General features: G+C 41.1%; 1 pseudogene; it reads left to right on the top strand.

Annotated features, from left to right (window-relative positions):
• Positions 1–996: 996 nt before the first annotated feature.
• LOC100676538 (nascent polypeptide-associated complex subunit alpha-like) overlaps positions 997–25,412 on the top strand; it is a 133,033-nt pseudogene continuing 108,617 nt past the window's right edge.

Genomic DNA, 25,412 nt, shown 5'->3' with positions numbered 1-25,412 from the left:
CCTAGAAGTAGAAGAGAGCTGGATATGGATAAACAGTAGTAATGCCTACTGTAACTATTTCCATTTTTTTGCAGGCCTTTTCACTTTTTGAAGCATTGACACATCCGAAGAACAAAGTAATTGCTTATCAGAGTGTTCACGCTCCATTCCTGACCCACAGGTCCAACTTCATGAGTATGTGACCTGTGCAGTCATAAAAGGTCCCGTGCTCAGAAGGGCCCTATACTAGGTTTAATGCTCTGCTATCCCCATGTTGGAACTCTTAACAGTTTTATCTTTGAACTTGTATTCTGTAAGTGAAGTCTGATGGGGGCAGTGGAGCATGTGTCGGAGCAGAGGAGGTACGCGCAACACACGTGTCAATCACCATTCCTTGCTGCTCCAGTTGCATATAGCTTCCACAGTGCCTCATAAGCATAGAATTCCAGTGGACCCACAATGTGTGGGAATCAGTGAGATTCAAGGAAACTACAAAGTAAGCATGTTATGTCAATGAATGAGTAAGCAAGGGCATTGAGAGTCCTGAGTTGCTACTAGAACTTGCTTTGAACACAGAAAGAAGGCAAAGGTGGTCTAAGAAACACCAACAGCCAAGGAACTCTATCATATCCTTTCTTACTTGTTTTACTTTTCTGTATTAGCCAACCACTTATGCTGAAAATGATGACATAGAAAGAAAGGAAAAATTGAGCAACCGGTAGCTCCTCTCCCCCTCAGTCCTTTTCTTCTTATCAGTGAGCCAGAGGTAGAGAGGGTTGGTAGAACATGTGCATAGCAAGATGAGAAATAAACAATTGAGCTAGTTTTGTGCAGTTTTCCACTCTTCTGGCAAGAACAAAATCTATATGCACGTACAAGGTACAAAATACAAATTGTGTAAATTTGATGACTCTGCATATGAGCTAAATGCTCTTATATGTGGATTTGAAACCGGCATTGGACGACATAAAGATGAACAGCAAATTTTGCACTAATAATTTAAAATTTTAATTTTTCTTTATTTGAATGACATTAAATAGTAAATAAAAACACCACGTCAGTTTTTTCCTGCCACCATCTGGGTTCCATGTTCTGTGCACGAAATGCCCGGTGAAGCCACAGGAAGCGTCCCTGCCACAGAGCAGGAGTTACCGCAGCCCCAGGCTGAGACAGGGTCTGGAACGCAACCTGACAACGGTGATGAATCTGTACCAGGCCTGGAGGAGTGGCTTTCCACCCCGGCAACCACACATCACCCCAGCTGGCAGCAGCAACTGAAACTGTTGAAGAACCAGCTAGTAAGGCAAAACAGTGGGAGTGCAAAGAAGGCATGGAAAGCTATATCCAAACTGGATCGACAAGTCACAGGGGTTACTAAAGCCACTATCTAGAAATCTAAGAATATCCCCTTTGTCATCGCAAAGCCAGATGTCTACAAGAGCCCAGCTTCAGATACCTATGTAATTTTGGGTGAAGCCAAGATCGAGGACTTATCTCAGCAAGCGCAGCTAGCAGCTGCTGAGAAATTCAGAGCTCAAGGTGAAACTGTCTTGAACATTCAAAAAAAGCATATAAACTCTAACTGTACAAGAGGAGAGTGAAGAGGAAGGAGTTGATGAAACCAGTGTTTGAATTAAGGCCATAGAATTGGTCATGTCACAAGCAAACATGTCCAGAGAAAGGCAGCCTGAGCCCTGAACAACAGTAATGATATTGTAAATGTTATTATGGAATTAAAAATGTGGCCATCTAAAAACGAGAGCTCTTTTTTTTTTTTTTGGTGTTTCAAGAGAGCAACTGCAGTTTGGTTTGAAATTTGTACTGTTTCTATCATTAATAAAGTTACAGCTTCTTGTTGGATGAAAAACAAACAAAAAAAACCCTCAAGTTAAAAGAAAAACAAAATGATATTTTCCCCCTGCTTTTGGAACAAAGACCCCGCATTTTCATTTCACACAGGGTCTTGCAAATTCTGTAGCTAACGCTATTCACCCACAAGTCCCAAGGATGCAATGCAAAGGGAGACTCATTCGAGGTATAAAGTGTGAGCTCATAGAGGCTGTAGAGGATGTAATCCTATGATTTGTAAAATTTCTTTCTAGCTGCAGAACTTTCTTCAGGGTGAAAGTCGGAAATATATAACAGATAAATGCAAACTTCTCTGGTTCGAAGGGGAGCAATGGCAGGCTTTGAGCCCTGTCCATCTGGCCTCTCTCTCCCCAGGCCTAGACAGCTCTTGGGGAATCTCTGTGAAACCTATGGGGCTTTCAGAACACCATGGAAAAGCTCTGATCTACAGAAGTTAAGTGACTCGCCCAAGGTCATAATCTCCTAATTGCTCATCTAGCCCTCTTTCCTCTGCTTACTAGTGCTACCTGACTGAAGCAGCTAGCAGTCTGAAAGCGTGGGAGACCATTTGGTGGCTCTGGCACATTTGAGGCTATTCTTATCTGTAAAACAAGGGTAGTAATTCATACTTCAGGGAGTTGTTTTAAGGACTGAATGAAATAATGTACCTAAGTAGATATTGGATAACTATTAGCTGCAATTTTATCATAATTATTATTCAACCCCAAAGCCGTAACTTACGTAGAAATTAGTGAGGGGTGGCAAAAGTTTCTTTTTTTTTCTTTAAAGTAAGGAAATACTTACCATAAAAATCAGGATAATAACTACCTCTATGTGGAGAAGAGGATGTGATTGAGAAGGGACACAAGGGAGGGGTGGTGTGCGGTAGTCCTCCTGAGCAAATTATAGTTGTAAACGCTTACATTAAAAAAGAAGAAACATCTCAAATCTATAACCTAAATTTACACCTTGGAAAACTAGAAAAAAATCAACTGAATTGACAAGACCTTAACTAGACTGACAAGGAAAAAAAGAGAGAAGATACAAATAACTCTCCGAAATGAAAGTGGAGACATTACTACTGACACTACAGATATAAAAAGGCTTATAATACTATGAACAGTGGTACACCAACATATTAGATAATGTATGTCTTATTTACCCAGTGCTGCTACAACAGAAATACCACAAGTGGATGGCTTTAACAAAGAGAAATTTATTCTGTCACGGCCTAGTAGGCTAAAAGTCTGAATTCAGGATGTTAGGTCCAGAGGAAGATTTTCTCTCTGTCAGCTCTGGAGGAAGGTCCTAGTCATCAATCTTCCCCTGGTCTAGGACCTTCTCTGTGCAGGAACCCCAGGTCGAAACAATGCGCTCTGCTCCTGGTCACTGCTTTCTTAGTGGTATGAGGCTCCCATGTCTCTCTCCTTGCTTCTCTCTTTTATATCTCAAAAGAGATTGGCTTAAGACACAATCTAATCTTGTAGGCTGAGTCCTGCCTCATTAACACAACTGCCACTAATCACATCTCATTAACATCATAGAGATAGGATTTACAACACATAGGAAAATTCCATCAGATGACAAAATGGTGAACATTCACAATACTGGGACTCATGGCTTAACCAAACTGATACACATATTTTTTGAGGACTGAATTCAATCTATGACAACATAGACAAAACACACATACCACCTAAACTAACTTCTATTTCAAGAAGAAATAGAAAATCTCAAGAGACCTGTAACAAAAAAAGGGAGATTGAATCAGAATCAAAAACCTAAATAGGAAAAGCCTGCAATCACATGCCTTCACTGGAGAATTCTACCAAACACTTACAGAAGATTTAATACTATTCCTTCTCAAACTCTTTAAGAAAAATAGAAGAGGAGGCAACACTTCCTAACTCATTCTATGTGGTTAGCATTACTCTGATACCCAAATGAGACAAAGACACCGCAGAAAAAGAAACTACAGACCAAGATCTCATATGAATATATACGTAAAAATCCTCAATAAAATGCTAGCAAACTGAATCCAACAGAATATTAACAGGATATTACACCATGATCAAATGGAATTTATCCTAAGAATGCAAAGTGGTTCAACATGAGAAAATCAATTCATGTAATACACCACGTTAATAGAGCAAAGGAAAAGAACCACATAATTATCTCAACTGATGCAGGAAAGGCATTATAAAATCCAACACCATTTTACAACTGAAAAAAGCACTCAGCAGAATCCCGGCGGTCATGGTCCCCAAACCTTCTGTTGGCACAGGACGGGAAACATCCCCGAAGACAATTCATCAGACATGAAAGGGACTGAACAGTGGGTGGGAGAGAGATGCTGATGAAGAGTGAGCTAATTATATCAGGTGGACACTTGAGACTGTGTTGGCATCTCCTGTCTGGAGGGGAGATGAGAGGGTAGAGAGGGTTAGAAACTGACAAAACCGGCACGAAAGGAGAGACTGGAAGGAGGGAGCAGGCTGACTCATTAGGAGGAGTTTTTTAAGTGGGAGTATGGAGTAAGGTGTATATTAACTTATGTGTGACAGACTGACTTGATTTGTAAACGTTCACTTGAAGCTCAATAAAAGTTAATAATAAAAAAAAAAAAGCACTCAGCAAACTAGGAATAGTACAGAACTTTCTCAACATGAGAAAGGGTGTTTATGAAAAATCCACAGCAAACATCATACATAATACTGAAAGACTGAAAACTTTCCCCCTAAGATCAGGAATAAGACCAAGATGCCTGCTTTCACCATTGCCATTCAACATTGCACTGAAAGTTCTAGCCAGAGCAACAAAGCAAGAAAAAGAAATTAACAACATTAAATCAGAAGGAAAGATGTAAAACCCTATCTATTCATAGATGACGTGATTCCATATATAGAAAATCTCAAAGAATCCACAAGAAAGCTACTAGAGCTAATGCATTCAGTAAAGTGGCAGGGCACAAGATCAACACACAAAAATCTGTTGTGTTTCTATACACCAGCAATGAACAATATGAAAAGGAAATTTTTTTTTAATTCTATTTTCAATAGTGTCTAAAAGAATAAATTCCTTAGGAATATATTTAACCAGGGAGATCAAAGGCTTGTACACCAAAAACTATAAAACATTGCTGAAAGAAATTAAAGAAGACATCAATAAATGAAAAAACAGTCTGTGTTCATGGATTGGAAGACTTACTATTATTACCCAAAGCAGTATACAGATTTGAGGCAATTCCTATCAAAATTCCAATAGTTGTTTTTGTAGAAATAGAAAAGCTGATTCTCAACTTCATGTGGGATTAGAAGAGATCCCAAATAGCCAAAACAATACTAAAAAAAAAAAAAAGAAGAAGAACAAAGTAGGAGGATTCACACTTCCCAATTTCGAAGCATACTATAAAGCTACAGTAATCAAAACAATGTGGTATTGGTATAAGGATAGACATATAGACCAATGGAATAGAATTGAGAGTACAGAAATAAGCTCATACATCTATGGCTAGTGGATTTTAGATAAAGGTGCCAAGTCCATTCAATAGGGAAGGAATAGTCTCTTCGATAAATGGTGATGTGACAACTGGATTTTCATATGCAAAAGAATGAAGCTGGACCCATACCTCACACCATAAATGAAAATTAACTCAAAATGGATCAATGGCCAAATATAAGAACTAAAACCTTTGAAAGAAAACATGTGGGTAAATCTTCATGACTTTGTAATTGGCAATGGAGTTTTAGATACAACACTAAAAGCACAAGGAACAAAAGAAAAAAAAATAGATAGATTAGACTTCATTAAAACAAACAAAAGAAATGTTTGTGCATTAAAAGGAATTATCCAAAAGTGAAAAGACAACTTATAGACTGAGAGAAAATATTTGGAAATCACATATCTAATAAAAGAGTTTAATACAGTAAACATATAAAGAAGTCCTACAACTCAACAACAAAAAGACAACTCAACCAAAAAAAAAGCAAAAGTCTCAAATAGAAATTTTTCCAAAGAAGATATACCAATGGCCAACAAACACATGAAAAGACACTGAACAACATCAGCCACTAGGGAAATACAAATCAAAATTACAATGAGATACTACATCACATCCACTAGGACGATTATTATATACAAAAACAGAAAAATAGCAAGTGTTGATGAGAATATGGGGAAATTGGAAAACTCATCCATTGCTGGTGGGAATATAAAATGGTGTAGGTGCAGTAGAAAACCGTTTGGCAGTTCCTCAAAAAGTTAAAGGGAGTTACCATATGATCCAGCAATTCCACTCCCGGTTATATACCCCAAAAACGTGAAAGCAGGAACTCAAAAACAGACACTTGTACACCAGTGTTCATTGCACCATTATTCACAATAGCCAAAAAGTGGAAACAACACGAGTGTTCATCAACAGATAAAGACAACGTGGTATATACATACAATGGAATATTATTTGCCCATAAAGATGAGTAAAGTTCTGAAACATGCTTCGACTTGGGCGAACTTTGAAAACTTTATGCTAAGTGAAATAAATTAGGCAAAAATGACAAATATTGTATGATTCCACTTTTTCAAACTATCTAGAACAAGCAAACATATAGATACGAAAGTTTATTAGTGGTCACCAGGAGTTGGGGGAAGGAGGAACAGGGAGTTATTGCTTAAGGGATAGTTGGGTGCCATCAAGTCAGTTCTGACTCTTAGTCATCCTATGTACAACAGAACGAAACACTACCCGGTCCTGTGCCATCCTCACAATTGGTATAATGGTTGAGCCCATTGTTGTAGCCACTGTGTCAATCCATTTCATCCAGGGTCTTCCTCTTTTTCACTGCTCCTCTACTTTACCAAGCATGGGACTGGTCCCTCCTGATAATATGCCCAAAGTATTTGAAACGAAGTCTCACCATCCATGCTTATAAGGAGCATTCTGGCTGTACTTCTTCCGAAGCAGATTTGTTCATGCTTCTGGCAGTCCATGGTGTGTTCGATATTCTTCGTCAACACCATAATTCAAAGGTATCAGTTCTTCTTCATCTTCCTTGTTCATTGTCCAGCTTTTGCATGCATATGAAGCAGTTGAAAAAATTACGGCTCGGGTCAGGTGCACCTTAGTGCTCAGAGTGACACCGTTGCTTATAACACTTTAAGGAGGTCCTTTGCAGCAGATTTGCCCAATGCAATGCATTGTTTGATTTCTTGACTGCTGTCTCCATGAGCACCGATTGTGAGTCCAAGTAAAATGGGATCCTTGACAACTTCTGTCTTTTCTCCATTTCTGTTTGGTGTGATGAAAAACTTTTGTAAATAAATAGTGGTTGGACAACTTGGTGAATGTAGTTATGTCATTGAATCGTGCACTTAAAAATGTTTAAAATAGCAAAAAAAGAAAAGGAAATTACTGGAAAATATTATTATTTTGTACAGGATATTGTTTAAAGGACACTTTCTCTCTCTCTTGCAAAATGTAGTGGTCAAGAGTCAAGACTTTGGAGCCAGACTGCCTCGTGCCAGCCTGGGTCCTCCCTTCTCTACTAACTTGCTGGGTCACCTTGGACAAGTGTCTGCGTATCTCTATAGCCCTCTCTAAAATAGGATCTGAATCACAGTAAGTGCTCAATAAATGTTAACAATTATTAATATTATATGCAAAACATTTTTAATGCCAACCTGAAACTCTATTAAATATTATTTCCTAAACATCAGTCCTCATATCAGGGCCAGTACTGGACAAAGTTTTCACCAAGTGGAAGTAAGCTGATGGCAAAAGAATAACTTTTCCCATACAGCTATTTGTATATTGGAGCCCTGGTGGCACAGTAGTTAAAAGCTCAGCTGCTAATCTAAAGGTTGGCAGTTCAAATCCACCAGCTGCTCCTTGGAAACCCCATGGGGCAGTTCTACTCTGTCCTACCGGGTCCTTATGAGTTAGAACCAACTCAGTGGCAATAGGTTTGGTTTGGATTTGTCTATCATTTAAAGCTCTTGCCTTTTGTTTGAGAATTATTTCCTTCTTATCTTTCAGGAAGTAAAATGCCTTTACTTTTAAGAAATAACATTGGGCATAGATGCTAATTGCTTCATTTGGGTCTTACTTGGTAAAATTAGAAATTGTGTATCATTTTCATTCTCCCAGTTTAGAAATTTTCTTTTGAAATTTTACTGCTCTGTAAAAGTAAAAAAAAAAAAAAAAATGAGATTCACTGCTCTAAACATTTTTTAAGGGCTTCAGCTATCCTTCCTTTACCACTTTGCCTAACCATTTCCCTTTCCATCTCTCCTGGATAGCCCAAGGCTCCTTTGATCAGAAAGGCCGCTTTGGAAAGGGTGCTTCTGTGCACTCCCAGCTGGGCAGAGGGTCCCAAATCAGGACACCATCCCCAGGTGCAATGCTGTTTCCCCACGCCATTAGGCATTTCTCTTGGTAGTCCCAGTCTTGAATTGGCTCTGCCCTCTCCAGCTGGCCACTTGCAGCCTTTTCATTGTGAGGTTCCTGCCCTAACATCGTTTCCATTGCCTCTTTCTGTTCTTCTCCTTTTCAGAATGGGGTCCCCCTCCTCCCCTTGCCCCCTCCCTGCCTTTCTAGGCTTGTGTAGTGTGTGGTGGCCCCTGACGGTGCAAGGCTAAGGCTGTGGCAGTTTCTGCACCCAAAACCAGGAGCATATCCCAGGGCAAAAGATGCGTAAATCCTAAATTGCCCTTTGAAATCAGCCTGGAGAGTAGTTTTTTTTTTTTTAATTCTTGGTAACTAACAATAATAGAAATGCAAATTAAAACTGCAACCAGATGCCTTATTTTATTATCAGACTGACAAAGAAAAAAATTGGCAAAGCAATGTTCCTGACTAGAGCATGGGTAATAGCACTCTCAAATACTACTACATTTTGGAAAAGTATCCTACAAACATACTAACACGTGTGAAATGCGGCATGTACAGAGGTCTTCCATGCGACATTGTTCATTACAGAAAAAGACTGGAAACCAACTGTCCATCTCTTAAAGGACCGATTGAATGTGTTAGTATGACCATGTAAGGGAATATAATGCTAATACTGTGTCCAAGATGTGCTGTTAAATGAAAAAAGCAATGTGTGCATGGTAGGTTACTCTTCGACATTTTAAAAAATTATACATGTGTATCTTTGTATATGTTTGTGTGTGTGTATATAACATGTTGCCATCCAGGCAATTCCTACATCCAGGCAATTCCTACTCATAGCGACCCTATAGGACAGAGTAGAACTGCCCCATATGGTTTCCAAGGAGCACCTGGTGAATTTTGAACTGCCGACCTTTTGGTTAGCAGGCCTAGCTCTTAACCACTATGCTGCCAGGGTTTCCTGTGTGTACATAGTCTATAAAAATTCTGTGGGAAGTTTCACAAGGAAATAGTATTGGTGGTTGTTTGGACGGGAGGTGGAAATGTATGGCTGGAAGATGAGGCTGGACAGAGAACTTTCTTTCCACTGTATATCTTTTGTGGTCATTGCACACATCGCTTATACAAAAAACTAAGTACGATAATTCAAAAACAACAAGTCTGTTTTCAGCAGTTATAGCTCCCTTCCCAGCGGGGGGGAGCCCTTTCTTCTCAGCTGCTGGGAAGGAAGGGCATTTCTGCCTGCCTGCCTTGATGAGCTATTTTTTTTCTTCTTTAGCAGCAACAGAAGAAGGAAAGAGAAATAAGGGGCAGTATTTCCAATCCTGTGATGGTGGGTTTTGTTGTTGCTGTTGTTGTTTGTTTCTTTGTTGGGGGGAGTGTTAGAACGGGGGCCTTATGTGTCACCATTGGAAATTGGGTGTTCTTGATGAGTTGTTGAGGTTTACTGCCATCAACAGCTCTATGCGGACACATTCAAGCCCAGGATCTTCCTTAAAAATTCATTTAATAAAATGACCACTAATATTAAGTAGTGGTTAAGAGCTTGGCTGCGAACCAAAGGACTGGCAGTTCAAATCCACCAGCCTTCTTTGGAAACCCTGTTAGGCAGTTCTTCTCTGTCCTACAGGGTTGCTTGAGTCAGAATCAACTCAACGGCAACAGGTTTGGTTTGGTTTTTTGGTTTAGAGCAGAGCAGACAAGGGCTTTGATCATGGAGTTAGACCCTGGTTGTAATAGTTTGGCCCATTACTATGTGACATTGAGCAAGTGACAACCTCTTTGAACCACGGTTTCACCTCTGGTAGAATCTGGAAAATAATAGTAAGCATAATAAAGTTAGTAAAAATTATTGCGAAGATTTAGTGATACGGTGCAAGTTCAATGTTTAGCTTATTAAAAAAAAAAAACTATTAAATGCCAGCAAATATCAAAGGAAGAAAGAAAGAAAAGGAGGGAGGGAAGAAGGGGTGGGGGGGGAGGGAGGGAGGGAAGGAGAAGCATAGACCATAAACCTGTACGTAGTCACCACAGTTCTCTCACTTGAGATGAATGCTCCAATGACTCAATACAAAATTCATTCAGAAAACTCCCATTGACTTCTGTTTCAAAACGGAGTTCTGAGCACAGACTTTCATCTCCTTCCCTCCTGACAAACCGTTAAAATGAGTTTACCAAAGAAAAGGAAAAGGAGGGGAGGAAGAGGAGAAAGGAAAGACAATCTCACTACAAAGAGAATGGGAGCTGGCCAACAACAGATGACGTTGGTCAGCAAGTTTCTTACAGTGGAAAGTGAGTTCAAGGGTACTTCCTGTTGATGCCAAGCAGCGGCTGCCGTAGCCGTGAGTATGAACACAGGCAACTACAGCTACAGTGAGTGCTAGTCTGCCTCATGGAAATCACTGAAAGGTGGGGATTAATTGAAAGTCAGTATGCCAAGTCAGTATGGCAACATCTCTTTAAAGTGTTAAAAAGCAAAGATATCACTCTAAGGACTAAGGTGCACCTGACCCAAACCATGGAATTTTCAAGTCCCTCGTATGCATGCAAAAGCTGGACAATGGATAAAGAAGACCGGGGAAGCATTGGTGCCTTTGAATTATGGTGTTGACAAAGAATGTTGAACATACCAAAGGACCGCCAGAAGAATGAACAAATCTGTCTTGGAATAAGTACAGCCAGAATGCTCCTTAGAAGCAGGGCTGGCAAGACTTCACCCTCACGTACTTTGGACATGTTATCAGGAGGGACCAACCCCTGGAGAGGGACATCATACTTGGTAATATAGAGGGTCAGCCAACAAGAGGAAGACGCTCAAGGAGATGGATTGGTACAGTGGATGCAACAATAGGGTCAAGCATAACAATGACCACAAGGACGGCCCCAGACTGGGCAGTGTTTCATTCTGTTGTACATATAGGGTCATTATGAGTCGGAAGTGACTGGATGGCACCTAACAACAACATGCCAGATAGTAGGTTTCCTCTGTTCCACTTCCTATCCTCTGCAAGCTAAACAGCATATGGCAGGGGGCAAAATTCCAGGCAAAAATATCATATCAAAGGGTTTTCCTCTAAAGAAAGTGAAGAAGGGATCAAGAAAACTTGAGTGTGCATTGATTTCACACAGCAAAGTCATCTTCCTTCTGTCATTTCATGTCCCCAGCAAATGCCTGCATCTCAACTGCATTTATTCCGAAGCAAACACTGCCACATGGCAAGTGTTCCCCACATATACAGCACTCATGCTTTTCTATTGCCTTGTTCTTACACAAGACTGGACAAGAGAATCACAGTACACTTCATGTAAACGAGCAACATGAAAAGTACACAACCAGATGTAACCTGAAGAACAACGGACTTAAAAAACAAAAACCTATGGTCTTTGTGACTGTTTTAAAACATGCCAGAGATTATTTGACATTCCTTCCATTGACAGGTGAGGTCTATGTCCCCTCCTTTTAAATCTGGGCCACACTTAGTGACTCATCTGTAACCAAGGGAGCAAAGGTGGCACTGCTTGACTTGAGCAGCTAGATCAGAAATGAACATATAGCTTCCATCTGGTCCTCTTGAGATACTTGCCTTTGGGGCCCTGAGCCACCATGTAAGAAATCCAACTGCTCTGATACCGCTATGTGTTGAGGAGGCCCAGGCCACATGGAGAGAGCACGTGCAGGTGCTCCTGTAGAAGGCCCCAGCCTGGGCAACAAACATACGAGTAAGGATGCCTTCAGATGATTCCAGGCCCTGCTATCGGGTCATGCCCAGCCTTTGAGTCTTCCCAGCTGAAATCCCATATCCGCTAGACCAGAGGTGGGCCACCCCTGCTGTTGCACTGTCTAAATCCCTGACTCGGAATCTGTGAGCAATAGAATATGGTTGTATGGGGATAGGTTGTTATGTAGTAATAGTAACTGGGTCAGGTTCTTTAGAGAGACTGAGAAGGTAGAATATACATACATCCAGAATATTATTAAAAATGAACCAGAAACAAGAAGTCTCTTAAAAATTAGAAATAGCATTGTTGAAATAAAAAAATCAGTAGGGAATTGGGAAGATAAAGATATGGAGTTCTTGTAGACATTAGAATAAAAAGAAACAAAATGAGAGATGTAAAATATTAAAGATCAGACACATGTATGAAGGATCAGTCTAGGAGGTTCAACATCTTACTAACAGAAGTTCCAGAAAGAGGCAACATATAAAATTGAGGAGTGGAAATCAGCTTGAAAAAGTGGAAGAAATTTTGCTCACATAATACATGAGGAAAAAAAATTAAAAAGCCATGCTCAAACAATTATGAAATTTTAGAAAGTCGAAGATAAAGAGAATACTCTAAAAGTGTTCAGAGTTGGAGGGGTGCTTGTGCGGGATAAGTTACCTACAAAATGAACGAGAATCACACTGGCATCTAATTTCTCATTGGCAATAAAGAATGACTGAATGTTCTAAGGTAAAATATTTTGAACCTTGAGTTCTAGATGTAGCCAAACTAGTAATAAACTGTGAAAGAAGTATAAAGATATTCTCTGGAATGTTAAAAACTCAGAAAGTTGACCTTCCTTCCTAGTAAGTTACTTGAGGATATTTCCCAGAAAATAAGGAATTAATGCAAGAGTGAGGAAACATGGAATCCAGGAAGCAGTGGTTCCACCCTAGGAGAGCATGAAAAGAATTCTCAGGATGACAGCTATGAAGCTGACCTAGTGAGCAAGAACATTCAACTGAAGGCTTCAGGCGGGAAAGTTCTAGAGTATAGGTTGGCAAGCTATAGCCTGTGGGTTAAACTTAGCTTACTGCCTGGTTCTGTATGACTCATAAGCTCAGAATGGTTTTTACATTTTGAAATGTTTGAAAAAATAAAAAAGATAATAATATTTCATGAGACATGAAAATTATATGAAATTCAAATTTTGGTGTTTATAAATAGTTTTATTGGTACACAGCCACAGTTATTTGTTTACCTATTGTCTTTGCCTTCATACAATGGCAGTGATGAGTAGTTATGACAGAAACTGTATGGTCCACAAAGCCTAAAATATTTACTATGTGGCCCCTTACAAAAAAAAAGTTGGTTTACTGCTGCTGTAGGGAAGAAAAGAACTCCATAATATAGACTGTGTGGCTAAGCACTTGGAAAAACTTGAAGATGTTATCAAAGCAAATAATGCAAGAATGGGAGGGGGTAAGGGAATTAAAAATGCCACACACACACACATACACACACAAAACCATTGTACAAGAAAGTCACAGTTCAAACATGAAGAAATTAATCCAAATTAAAACAAGAAGGCAGCAGGTCTCAAGGAGAATGGAATATATTCTAAGCGAAAGATAAAAGGAGTAAGAAGCTGGAAAGTGTTCAATATGTGATAAAGATAAAATGTGTTTCTTCTTTCCACAAAAAGAAAGGCAGTTCAGAAACTCCAGGAGACAAACAAAACAAAAAACTGTACAAAAATAAGCATGGTCTAAATATGATGCAGATGGGATGGATGTGAGTGAAAGACTTTTCACTCTACAACCTTTATATAATTTTGGGTTTTGAACGATATAAATACATCATTTATTAAAAAAAAATGAAACAAACAAAAAGCGATATGGTTTTAGAAAGAAGAATTCCTATTAACTTATCAATAGGAACCTTCTCTTTTGAGTGGCCCAAGGGATCATATCATAACTTTGCTGGGAACAGTGATTACCCAGCCATAATAAATTTATGCTGTTTATTAGTTTTCAACTTTTAGAATTAATTTTTAGAATCTATTAAAATCAATTAATCCTAGGAGGCGGAGCCAACATGGTGCTATAGATAGAAGCACCACGCCGTCCCTCTGCAGCAAAGACCTGAAAAGCTAAGTAAAACAGATACAAATGTCATCCTGGAACCCTAAGTGCCAAATAAAGGAATAAATGACTTGATCAACCACCCAATGAACAAGAAACTGACAGAGAACAGAGAATGAGGAGAGCTAGAGAGTGGAGGTTCCCTGACAGCCAAAGCTGCACTGATTCACCGGCTTAGGCTACAGCCACCAAGGAGCATGGACAGGGAGTATGGAAAGGCAATTTCACAGAACTCCCAACAAGAGATAGAACACCTGGTAACCAGGGACACACGCTTTCCCACCCCCCACCCTTCTTCTCTGTACGAGGCCTCCACCACTTTCCAATGGGCCACAGGCAATTTGCTGGAGAGGCATCAGCTCATTACCATGAGGGTGTGCCCCACCCCCACTGGCCAGCCCCTTCAGTGCCATGTTTTTGTTTGTTTGGGGTTTTTTTTTGGTATTTTTATCTTATTTTGGCTTTTTTTGTTGCTTCTCTCTCTCTTCCTTCCTTCCTTCTTTCTCCTGCCTGGCTAGCCCCATGTATCATCCCCTCCCCTTCTTGACGGGCTTCTTTTTCTGTTTCTTCTCTCTCTCTCCTTTCTTTCCTCCCACCCACCCAGCCCTGGGCACCATCCCTGCTCCTTCTGAAGGGGCCATGCTGCACCTCTTGGCTGGAGAGTCACTGCACACGGCTTCCTAGTGTTTGTGCCTGCTGTCACTGACTGGGTACTTCAGTGTCATTTTATTTACTGTTTGTTCTTGTTTTTGTTTCTTCTCTTTCTCTCCCTTCCTTCCTTTCCTTTCTCCCACTCACCTAGCCCCATGGGCTGTGCCCCCCTCTTCTTGGTGGGCTGTGCTGTATGGCTTGGCTGGACAGCCACTGGTACACAGCCTCCCTGGGTTTGTGCTGCCCCCAAAGGGGGCTTCCTCAGTGCCATATTTTAAATTTTTCCTTATCTTTCCCCTTCTCCATTTTCCTTCTCCCTCCCACCCAGGCCTTAGACTGCCTCCATCCTTTCCTGATGGGCTGTGCCATGCCACATGGGGAGAGAGACATCAGCTCGCTGCCACCCCAATTCCACCCTGCCTCCCAATGGCTGGCTCCCCAGCACTGTATTTTTATTTATTTATTTATTTATGCTGGTTGGTTGGTTGGTTTCTTCTCTCTCTTTCCCCTCTTTCCTTTTCTTTCTCCTACTCACCTCGCCCCGTGTGCCACCATGCCACTTCTCAACAGGCTGAGCCACACTGCTCAACTAGAGAGCCACTGGCCCATGGCCTTGCCAGGTCTGCCCTGTCCCCACCTGCCAAATTCTATCGTAAAAAAATTCTACCATAATGCTATTTTATTTACTTTTTTCTTTTTTTGCTTTTATTTTTCTCTCTTCTTTCACTCACCCACTTAGCTCTGCACATCACATCCTCTCCTTTCCCTCCTGCCTATCTGCACCATGCACCGAGCACCATGTCCCCAAGTGGCACTGATGTGGTCCCCCAGACCCTGCCCTGCACTGCCCCTGCCCCACTCCATCAGCCTCAGTTTGTGCTGCAATCTATTCATCCCCATGCCTCCACCCCCTCCGGACCAGCCCTGCTGCACCATAACTGAGTGACCAGCCTTGCCCACCTGCACAAGGTGGTGAGAAGCCCACAGGTGAGCAAGCAACAAAACATGCCCAGCCCACCCTCCCAGACATAACCAAATAAAACAAAAAAGCAGGAAGAAACAATCAAACCTACAGTTAGTAAACAAAGAAAATAACTCCTGAATGTCCTGGAGACAGCAGACAATATCAAAACTTATTAAAAACAAAAAAAAACAGAAGAGGATGGCTCCAGAGAGTGACCAAAATAAAACATCAGATGACCTTCTGGTAGAAGAAAAGGCACTGGAACTATCTCATAGGGAATTTAAAACTCTATTCAAGGCTTTCCAACAGATGAAGAAAAATACAGACAAAGTAAGGAAAACATAGACAAAGCAATAGAAGGACTCAGGAAAAATAGTACAGGAACAAAGCATCAAAATAAATGAACAACTAGAAATCATACAAAAACAACAATTAGAAATCCAAAAGATAAACAGTAAGATTTCAGAAACGGACAGTGCAATAGAAGATTTTAGGAGAAAATTTGAAACAATGGAAGACAGGATCAGTGAAACTGAAGACAAATTCTTGGCTACCACTTTGAGAAAAAATCAGGGAAAAGAAAGAAACAAAATGAAGAAACCCTGAGAACGATATGGGATACAATCAAAGGCAAAAGTCTGAGAGTCATTGGAGTTCCAGAACAAGGGGAGAAAACAGAAAACACGGAAAGGATCATTGAAGAATTGCCGACAGAAAACTTCCCTAATATCTTGAAAGATGAAAAACCAGCCATCCAAGAAGCTCAATGAACCCCATATAGAATAGACTTCAAAAGTAAATCTCCAAGACATATCATGATCACACTTGCTAAAACCAAAGACAAAGAAAAAATCCTGAGAGCAGCTCAAGAAAAATGAAAAGTCACACACAAAGGGGAAACAATAAGACTAAACTCTGATTACTCTACAGAAACCACGCAGGCAAGAAGGCAATGGAATGACATATATAAAACCTTGAAAGAAAGAAAAAAAAAAAAAAAACCTGCCAACCAAGAATAATATATCCTGCAAAACTCTTACTCAAATATGATGGCAAAATTAAGACACTTCCAGATAAATAAAAATTAAGGGAATATGTAAAAACAAAACTAAACTTACAAGAATTATTAAAGGGAGTTCTTCAGTTAGAGAACCAACATCAGACAACAACCTGAATCTAGGACACAAGGCAGCATCAGCCAGATACCAACCTAGATAATGAACTCTTAGGGATAAAACAAAGGTAAAAAATTTACAACAGAGAACCGGAGAGGTCAGTCTGACAACAACATCAGAACAATAAAAGAGGGAATAAATGGTGTAGGTATAGAACTTTCAAATGGAGAGGAAGTCAAGGAGATGTGAAGTAGTAAAAGGCTGGTTTAAACTTAGGAAGATAGGGGTAAATTTCAAGTAACCACAAAGAAAGTTAACAAAAATATTTATGCAAACTAAACTTAACTTCCCTTATCAAGGTGATAATAGCAAGACCTTTAAAATACCAGCTGAGTTACAGTGACTCAGAGGAGGAACCCCAGGCTCTTTTGGAAGAAGGCCTTGCTGAATCTTCAAGCCACAGACATTAAAAGGGACACTATTCTACCTTACATAACATTTCTGTGATTTAAAAAGTCACTTATTTTATTGGTGAGAATTCTAAGTTGCAGGCAACAGAATTTATTTTAGCTAGTTTAAATAGAGAGGAATTTATTAAAAGATTTTAGATAGCTTACAGAATCTCCAAAATGGTCAGAGAAATAGGCCTGGATGCTATACAATTAGGAACTGAGAGAAGTGGTCTCACACCACAAAACTGGTCTAAATACCACTGCTACCACAACATCTTGGAACCTATGACACTAGGGAATTGCAGTGGACACTGTAATATACTGTCCCCAATTTTCCAGCACTGACGAATTTATTCCCCCAGCTGGTGGGAGTACTGTGGGTTGACACCGCCTACTGTCAGCCCTGTCCAGGAATTTCCCTTAGGTAGAGAGTAGCCACATCCAAGGTCACATCCCTTCCTAGTAGCTGCCTGCACTGGTGACTGGTTGATGCGCGATGTAAAGGCCCAGTCCTCTCACACCAACTGGAGACAGCGCTGAAGGATTACCCCCGCTTCAGAGTTTCCTAAGGAGTGGGCTATAGACTTTAGACTGAATTGCAGTTCTCAGACCAATCCTCCTTACTTCCCTTCCTTCATAGATGTTGACCCTGAGAGTGCTCCCTAATAAGTTTTTTGCATCCTAAAAAAAAAAAAAAAAAAAATCAATTAATCCTGTGGCTCAGGATCAAACCCTTGGAGTCAACCTTGACTCACCTTTCTCTCACACTTCACTTCCAATTGGTCATGAAATTCGGTCAACTGTACCTTCAAGATATATCCATAATCCAGTCACTTATCACCACCTCCATGGCTGTACCCAGGTACAAGCCACTGGCTTTCTCTCTCTGTCGGCTCTGGAGGAAGGTCCTCATCTCTTTGAGCTTCCACTCTTGGGTGATCTTCATGTGGCTTGGCATCTCTCTTTCCCTCTCTCTGCTTCTCCCTCGCTTGCTTGTTTAATCTCTTTTATATCTCAAAAGGTATTGGTTTAAGACACACCCTGCACTAATCTTTTCTCATTAACATATCAAGGGCAACTCATTTCCAAATGGGATTATAACTACAGGCCTAGGGTTGTTGTTGTTGTTAGGTGTGCCCTACATACCACAGAATGAAACACTGCCCAGTCCTGCGCCACACTCACAATTGTTGTTGTGCTCGAGCCCATTGTTGCAGCCACTATGTTAACCCATCTTGTTGAGGGTCTTCCTTTTTTCCACTAACCCTGTACTCTACCAAGCATAATGTCCTTCTCCAGGTAACGATCCTCCCTGATAACATGTCCAAATTGTGTAAGACTCAGTCTCACCATCCTTGCTTCTAAGGAGCATTCTTGTACTTTTTCCAAGACAGATTTGCTCGTTCTTTTGGCAGGCCATGATATATTCAATATTCTCCAACACCACAACTCAAAGGTGTCAGTTCTTTGGTCTCCTTTATTCATTGGCCAGCATTCGCATGCATATGATGCAAGTGAAAATACCATGGGGCAAGCCGAGTTCTTAATTTTAGGTGTCAAAATGTCCCTTTGACCAAAAACCTCTATCTCATGGGTTTGCCAGGATAATCAAATTTACTATTATCAAGGTACCACTATAACTCCTCCTACTATTCTTAATGTAGAAGCTGTGAATCTTAACAAAAGATTCATGTGTTAAAGAAATGCCTCTATTTACTTTCTTTTAATGCAATTAAGACATTGTGGACACACCTCACAGTGGGCATGCATTGCCATTGCGCAGTATTGAGGATTTCTGCCCTGTCTGCAAAACATGATCCTTTTATGAGTTTCATAGGTAGCCCTCATGGCCCAGTGGTTGAAGTGCTCCACTGCTAAGCCAAAGGTCAATAGTTTGAACCCTCCAGGCGCTCCACGGAAGAAAGATGTGGCAGTCTGCTTCTGTAAAGATTTACAGCCTTGGAAACCCTATAGGGCAGTTCTGCTGTGTTCTATAGGGCTATTCTGAGTTGGAATCAACTCCACAGCAATGGGTTTGGTTTTTACGAGGTACAATGGCTTTCTGCTTCTAACCCAGCCTCCCTAGGGGCACCATGTAATAATCCCTCCCTTTTTGCTCCCTCCTTGAGGTCTGCCAGCAACACTGCCTGGGTCTCTGCTCTCCCATCCTCAAAACAACTAACCTTTGACCTCACCTTATTCTGGAAGAAATTCCTCCCCCACCTCCCCACCTCCTTATCTTATTGTCATTAAAGACACTTTGCAAAGTCTCTTCATTTAGAATTTTACAAAAGACAGGAAGGACTTTTGTCTTGGAGCAGCTCCTGCTTTCCACTCTGCTTTCTCCAAGCTTCTTTTGCCAGTTCTCTTCTCCTCTTTCAGAAATCTCTGGAACATCTCATCTGTGGGTGACCCGTCCCTTCTATTCTCTATAGTTGTATGAATCTATTTCTTTTTGTGATAACACATTTGACTTCAGTGAGGTTTCCGGAGAGACAAGAGGCAGAACTGGTACTTATTCCACCATCAAAACTTTTCGATTGTTAAAATGACTTTTCTGCTCTGCAAAAGATTTACAGGCCAGATCCTTTGCAGGTAGCCTCCTACATATACATAAGGAAAGCCTAAAGTGTATGTACAGAAGTTGAATGTTACAAAGTTGAATCATCTTATATATTACAATGGAAGGGCTGTTTGCAGAAAGCCAGAAAAATGATAAAATGCTTAATTATATCTTTTCATTTAGGTAGAATCTTCAAATTATTTCCAACTTTCATGAATGTTCTTTAATGTTCTTTGTTCAGCCCATTCAAACACACTATACTGGCTTAAGTTCAGTGAACAGTAAACTGAAACTAAAAATGTGTTGCTTTTAGCATTCCTGATATTGTCCTGTAAGAACGATGTGAGGGCGGCATCTGACCTCCTCTACCTTCACAAGGGGGAAGGAGAATCAAGATCAACAGCCCGAGGCTGATTCCTATGAGGCGGAGGTCAGACATGCCTCCTCTTTCCCTCATCTTTACCAATTCTGACACCTCCTTCTGGCCCCTTGGCCTCTGCCCTGCGTGGGCAAGTGTTAAAAAATTCTTTTAGCTCGGCAGATAAGTACCCCGAAGCATCCCACTCCTCCAGTAAGCCTTGCCCTAAGGGACTCAGCTCTAGCTCTGTGGGTAGGCAAACCTAGTTCCACCAATTGCCCAGAGGCACCCTACTCCTCTAGCATGCCTCCTGCCCGAAGACACTCAGCTTTCTTGCTCTGTGGGCCAGGAAACCCACCACGCTGTCTCCTGCCAGTCTCTCCTGCCACCATTTCTCTGCCACCGAGTCTTGCTATCTACAGTGTTACAGCTCTCTCTCTATTTCCTGGTTCCAGGAGCTTCTCAGCACAGGGATTCTGGGTCAAAAAGACATGCTCTGCTCTTGGCCCTCCTTCCTTGGTAGTGGTGAGATCTTTCCTTCCCTGCCTCTGGAATAGCTCATTTTAAGCCTAGCGGGATGGCAAAACTGACCAATCCCTTCAGTGGGCCACAATGAGCTCGTTTGGACAGTCCTGCCCAAACATTTGGGTGGGGATTACAAGACCGTGGCAAGAAAGGCCACACAAAAGTGATCCACCATACCATAGTTCGTCTTTTCTCAGTTATATTGATTTCAAGACCTGTGTTTCTTGTCATTCTCGCTTTTTTTCCTTCACTTAGCACCTATTCTCTTAAAATAAGAGCAAAGTGCAAATCTAGTATTAATATAATTGCAAAACAGTGCCAGACAAGCAAAGATGGAGAGCCTGTCAGAATTGAGCCGTTGATAGGCTAGCAGTGCATGCAAAAATTTAAATGCTCGTTCATCCGCTAATGAAGGAAGGTTTGTATTTAACGTTCAATATAGGTGTTTTTTTATAGGTGGTTTAGGGGTATCAGCATGGAAAGTATCAAAGGGTAGGTTGGACAAAAGTTGAATGTTCCAAAGTAAAAAATAGAAACTGGTTGCCTTCAAGTCCATTTTGACTCAGGGTAACCCCGTATGCTTCAGAGCAGAATTGCACTACACAGGCTTGGTTTTCAACGGCTGTGATCTTTCAAACCATCAACTTTCTGGTTAGTAGCAGCTAAGCTCTTAACCATTTGGGCCACCCAGGGACACCAAAGTCAAGGGCAGTCTAGATGTACTAAGTCATGGAAATATAGACACGTCATCAGGAAAGACACATCTCTGGAAAAGGCCTCATATTTTGGAAAGTAGAGGGTCAGTAAAAGCGAGAGAAACTCTGAATGAGAGGTTTGACAGAACAGCTGCAGCAATGGGCTCAAACATATAAAAGATCACGAAGATGGTGCAGGACCGGACGATGTTTTGTTCTGTTGTACATAAGGCTGCCATGAGTTGGAGCAGAGACAATAGCAACTGACAACAACAACATGCGGAAAGTAGATTAAAGTGTGAAGACAGACCTTCCATTGAACACTCATTGGGAATGAGGAAAATACATCTCAGAAAGTATAATTTATTAACCCTGAACCTAGTAGGCGCTCAATAAAAATTTGCTTTCACAGATTCGTGCCAAAGGAAGATGATTTAGTGTACCTAGAACTTTCGAGGAACTTGTTGTAATGTCCAGTCCATTGGCAAAGTGCCTCTGTACTAGGATGGGCATGAGAAGATAGTGGGGCTTCACTTTCATCCAGGCTTTTACTCCCTCTACTCCTAACCCCGAAACCCTGGTGGCGTAGTGGTTAAGCGCTATGGCCGCTAACCAAGAGTTCAGCAGTTTGAATGCACCAGGAGCTCCTTGGAAACTCTATGGGGCAGTTCTACTCTGTCCTATGGGGTCACTATGAGTCAGAATCGACAGCAATGGGTTTGGTTTGGTTTGGTTTTTGCTAACTCCTAACTCACAAGAAAACAGAAGTGGACTCCCCCTTGTTGACCATGACAGTTACTATTTTATGTTGCCTTTTTCAAGACACTGACTAACTCAAATGATTTTTATCTTAGCAAACTCATGCTTCTCCAGCACAAACAGCCTTTGCTGGACTAATCCCTTTGCAGGGAAGATTTGTACTGGCAAGGATTTACATTGTCAGCTCCAGGCCCTGGATCTGAGGGAAGCCTGCATGGTAAGCACCAGCGCTTCGGAGGCAGCAGTTCGGACGTCTGTAGTATGTAGTATGTAGTATGTAAGAAACTGCTTTCTTCTTTTTTTAACTCAGAGCGGCCTTGGGCTGCATCGTCTCAAATAAATTAAACAAATTCATATGCTAATCTAATAAAAAATAGTTTTAGGGAAATAGGAAGAGAGATAGAGGCATTTAAAGTTTTTCAGGCTACACCATCTGTTGTTGTCGTGTGTTTTAGGGGTGGGTTTTTGTAAGGAAATTGTCTTTCTACAGAAAGAAATAAAAAAAAAATAAAGCTACCTGTAAAGCTAAAGACATGACTTAGGGCTCTCACATGGGAAAAGGTGGAAAGGGCAAACCTTGGCAACTCAATTTCATTCTCCTGAGGGATGTGGATACTCAGCACACGGTTCATCTGGAGTTAACTATTTATTGGATGAGGAACGCTTAGTTTTCTTTTGAGGAAAAGATGATAATGAAGACCAGAAATGGAATTCTTCAAATTGCAAAAGGATTATCATTGAATTTTGAAGTAACGGGGAAGTTTCTGTAAAATAAGGTCATTGAGCCTAATGATCTCAGAAATTGAAGCAGATATATGAGGCCTTCAGTAACAAGTTAGAGTTTTTAAAGTATTTTTTAATTTTTCAGACATTCACAAATTATATAAAGGCTGATGCCTTTCTAACTTCACTTTGTGAGTTTGTTGTGAAAACTGGAGAGGCAATACAAAGTGTATGTCAGACTGTGTCCTTAGGAATTGATATATGAACACAACTCTTGAAAGTCCCCCGGGTAGTATCTGGGGAGTGGTTTGCAGGCGTCTTGAACTTTCTGGATGAAGTTTTAACATAGCAACACAAGTTTTTCCTGGCCAAAGGGGCTAGCAGAGAGATGGTGATAAATCAAATAAAAAAAAACCCTCCATTGCTGTTGAGTCGATTCTGACTCATAGCAACCCTATAGGACAGAATAGAACTGCCCCATAGGGTTTCCAAGGAAGGCTGGTGGATTTGAACTGCCAATCTTTTGGTTAGCAGCCAAATGCTTAACCACTGCACCACACTCTGTGCCAGGCACAGTTCTCAGCGCTGTGTGCATTTTTTCTCATTTAGTTCTCACAACAAGCCTATGAGGTAAGTAAGTACTATAAAGATCCCGTTTCACTGATGAGGAAAGTGAGGCTTGGAAATGTTGGCAGCTTGCCAGTGGTTACACAGCAGTGAAGCAGGATTCAAACCCACAGCCCACACCTTGGACCCAGTATCTCCAGTTTGGGGCAAGAACTGTCTTCCTACCTATTCACCTTGAGCTCATATCCCTGTCCCCATTGAAAAGTCAAAGATAAGGCAAGATAAAAGGAGCCATTCTCATGTGACAGGATCATGCCTGTATATTTCTCAGGGTATTTTCTTCTCTGCTTTGCTCTCTCCCTGGTAACCAAGGGCCAATTTTCCCTCCTCAAGTCACACAGAAGCAGAAAAAAAGACTCAAAGAAGCTATTGGTCAAAGTGGAGAAATAAAGATTTGGAAGCTGTGTGATAGTGGGGTGGGGGGCGTTCTGCTCATGTAGATGGAGGTGAAGCAGGAGTGCCGAGGAATGGGGGAAGAGAAGTGTAGGAGCGACGTGGAAGATGTGGAGGGGCACCCCAAGAACCAGCACATGGACAAGTCTTAGTAAAGATTTCTCTTGGAAGCTCCCACCTGTTAAAGAAACTGAGGACCGACCAGGTTGACAAATTCCTCTGAGCGCGTAGAAAAATTCACAAAACCACTGACCATTGTGGACTATATCAAAGAACAGATTAATAGAAATATAGAAGACACCAAAAAACCCCAAAAGCTGTTGCCATTGAGTTGATTCTGACTCATAGCTACCCTATAGAGCAGAGTAGATTTACCCCATAGGGTTTCCAAGAGTGGATTCTAATTGCCAACCTTTTAGTTTGCAGCAGAGCTCTTAACCATTGTACCACCAGGGACACGGTGACCATAAAATCAGGCAAATTCCCCCCTTTGTAACATCTGTTAACCATAAACTGCACCAAATCAAACCAGTTGCTGTCAGTCGATTCCGACGCATGGCGACCCCATGTGTATCAGAGGAGAAGTGTAGTCCACGGGGTTTTCCAGGCTGTGACCTTTTGGAAGCAGATCTCCAGACCTTACTTTTGAGGTGCCTCTGGGTGAGTTTGAACTGCCAACTTTTCCAGTTAGTAGGCAAATGCTTAACTGTGCCACCAAATTTACCTTGTACAAAGAATTTAACTTTCCCAAAGTAATTTTTTCCCACCTTATTTCCTGAGAGATAACTAACAGCTTGGAATTTCCTGAGTCACCGAGGTGTCTTTATTATTTCAAACCTCTAACAACACCTGAGGATTTGTGCAAGTAAGGGGAAGGCTGCAAGGCCACCTGGTAGCCTGATATCAGCTGACCCCAGGGGAGGGAGAGGAGCTTGATTCGGTCAACTGACTGAAGGTTAGCCAATGGCTACTTTTCTACTCTTAGTTCCTCATGTCTGAAGGTTAGCCAATGGCTACTTTTCTACTCTTAGTTCCTCATGTCTGAAGGTTAGCCAGTGGCTACTTTTCTACTCTTTGTTCCTCATTTACTCCTTAAAAATTCATTGTAACTAGCCTAAGATGAGCCTTCTTGTTTCTTTTGAACCGAGAGGTCCCCCTGTATGCATACAGATTAACCGTTCTATTAAACACTATATGCTTTAATTGTTTTTGTGCTTTAACTATTTTGATACAACCCATCACCTGTGGCTATGTCACCTGCATCCAACAGTCCTAGACCCAGGGTGAGGCAGTGGACACCTTGTCTGGAAATGACTGTATCAAGAGAAGACCTCGCCTACCACCAAGGTGGGAATGAACAGAACCAGTTGAGAATTTTCCTGAGGTAGGGCAGAGATAATATGCATCATCTGATAGAGGAAAAGATAAAACAGTAAAATCCAGTAGCTCTTTGTAATACAGTTGCATTTGAAAGAAAAACACTACAGAGGACCAGGCAAGGTCTGATTTAGCTTTATCTCAATCGG

The sequence above is a fragment of the Loxodonta africana genome, chromosome 26 (genome assembly GCF_030014295.1).
Source record: "Loxodonta africana isolate mLoxAfr1 chromosome 26, mLoxAfr1.hap2, whole genome shotgun sequence".
Taxonomy (NCBI): domain Eukaryota; kingdom Metazoa; phylum Chordata; class Mammalia; order Proboscidea; family Elephantidae; genus Loxodonta; species Loxodonta africana.
This window is presented reverse-complemented; position numbering and strand designations above follow the sequence as displayed.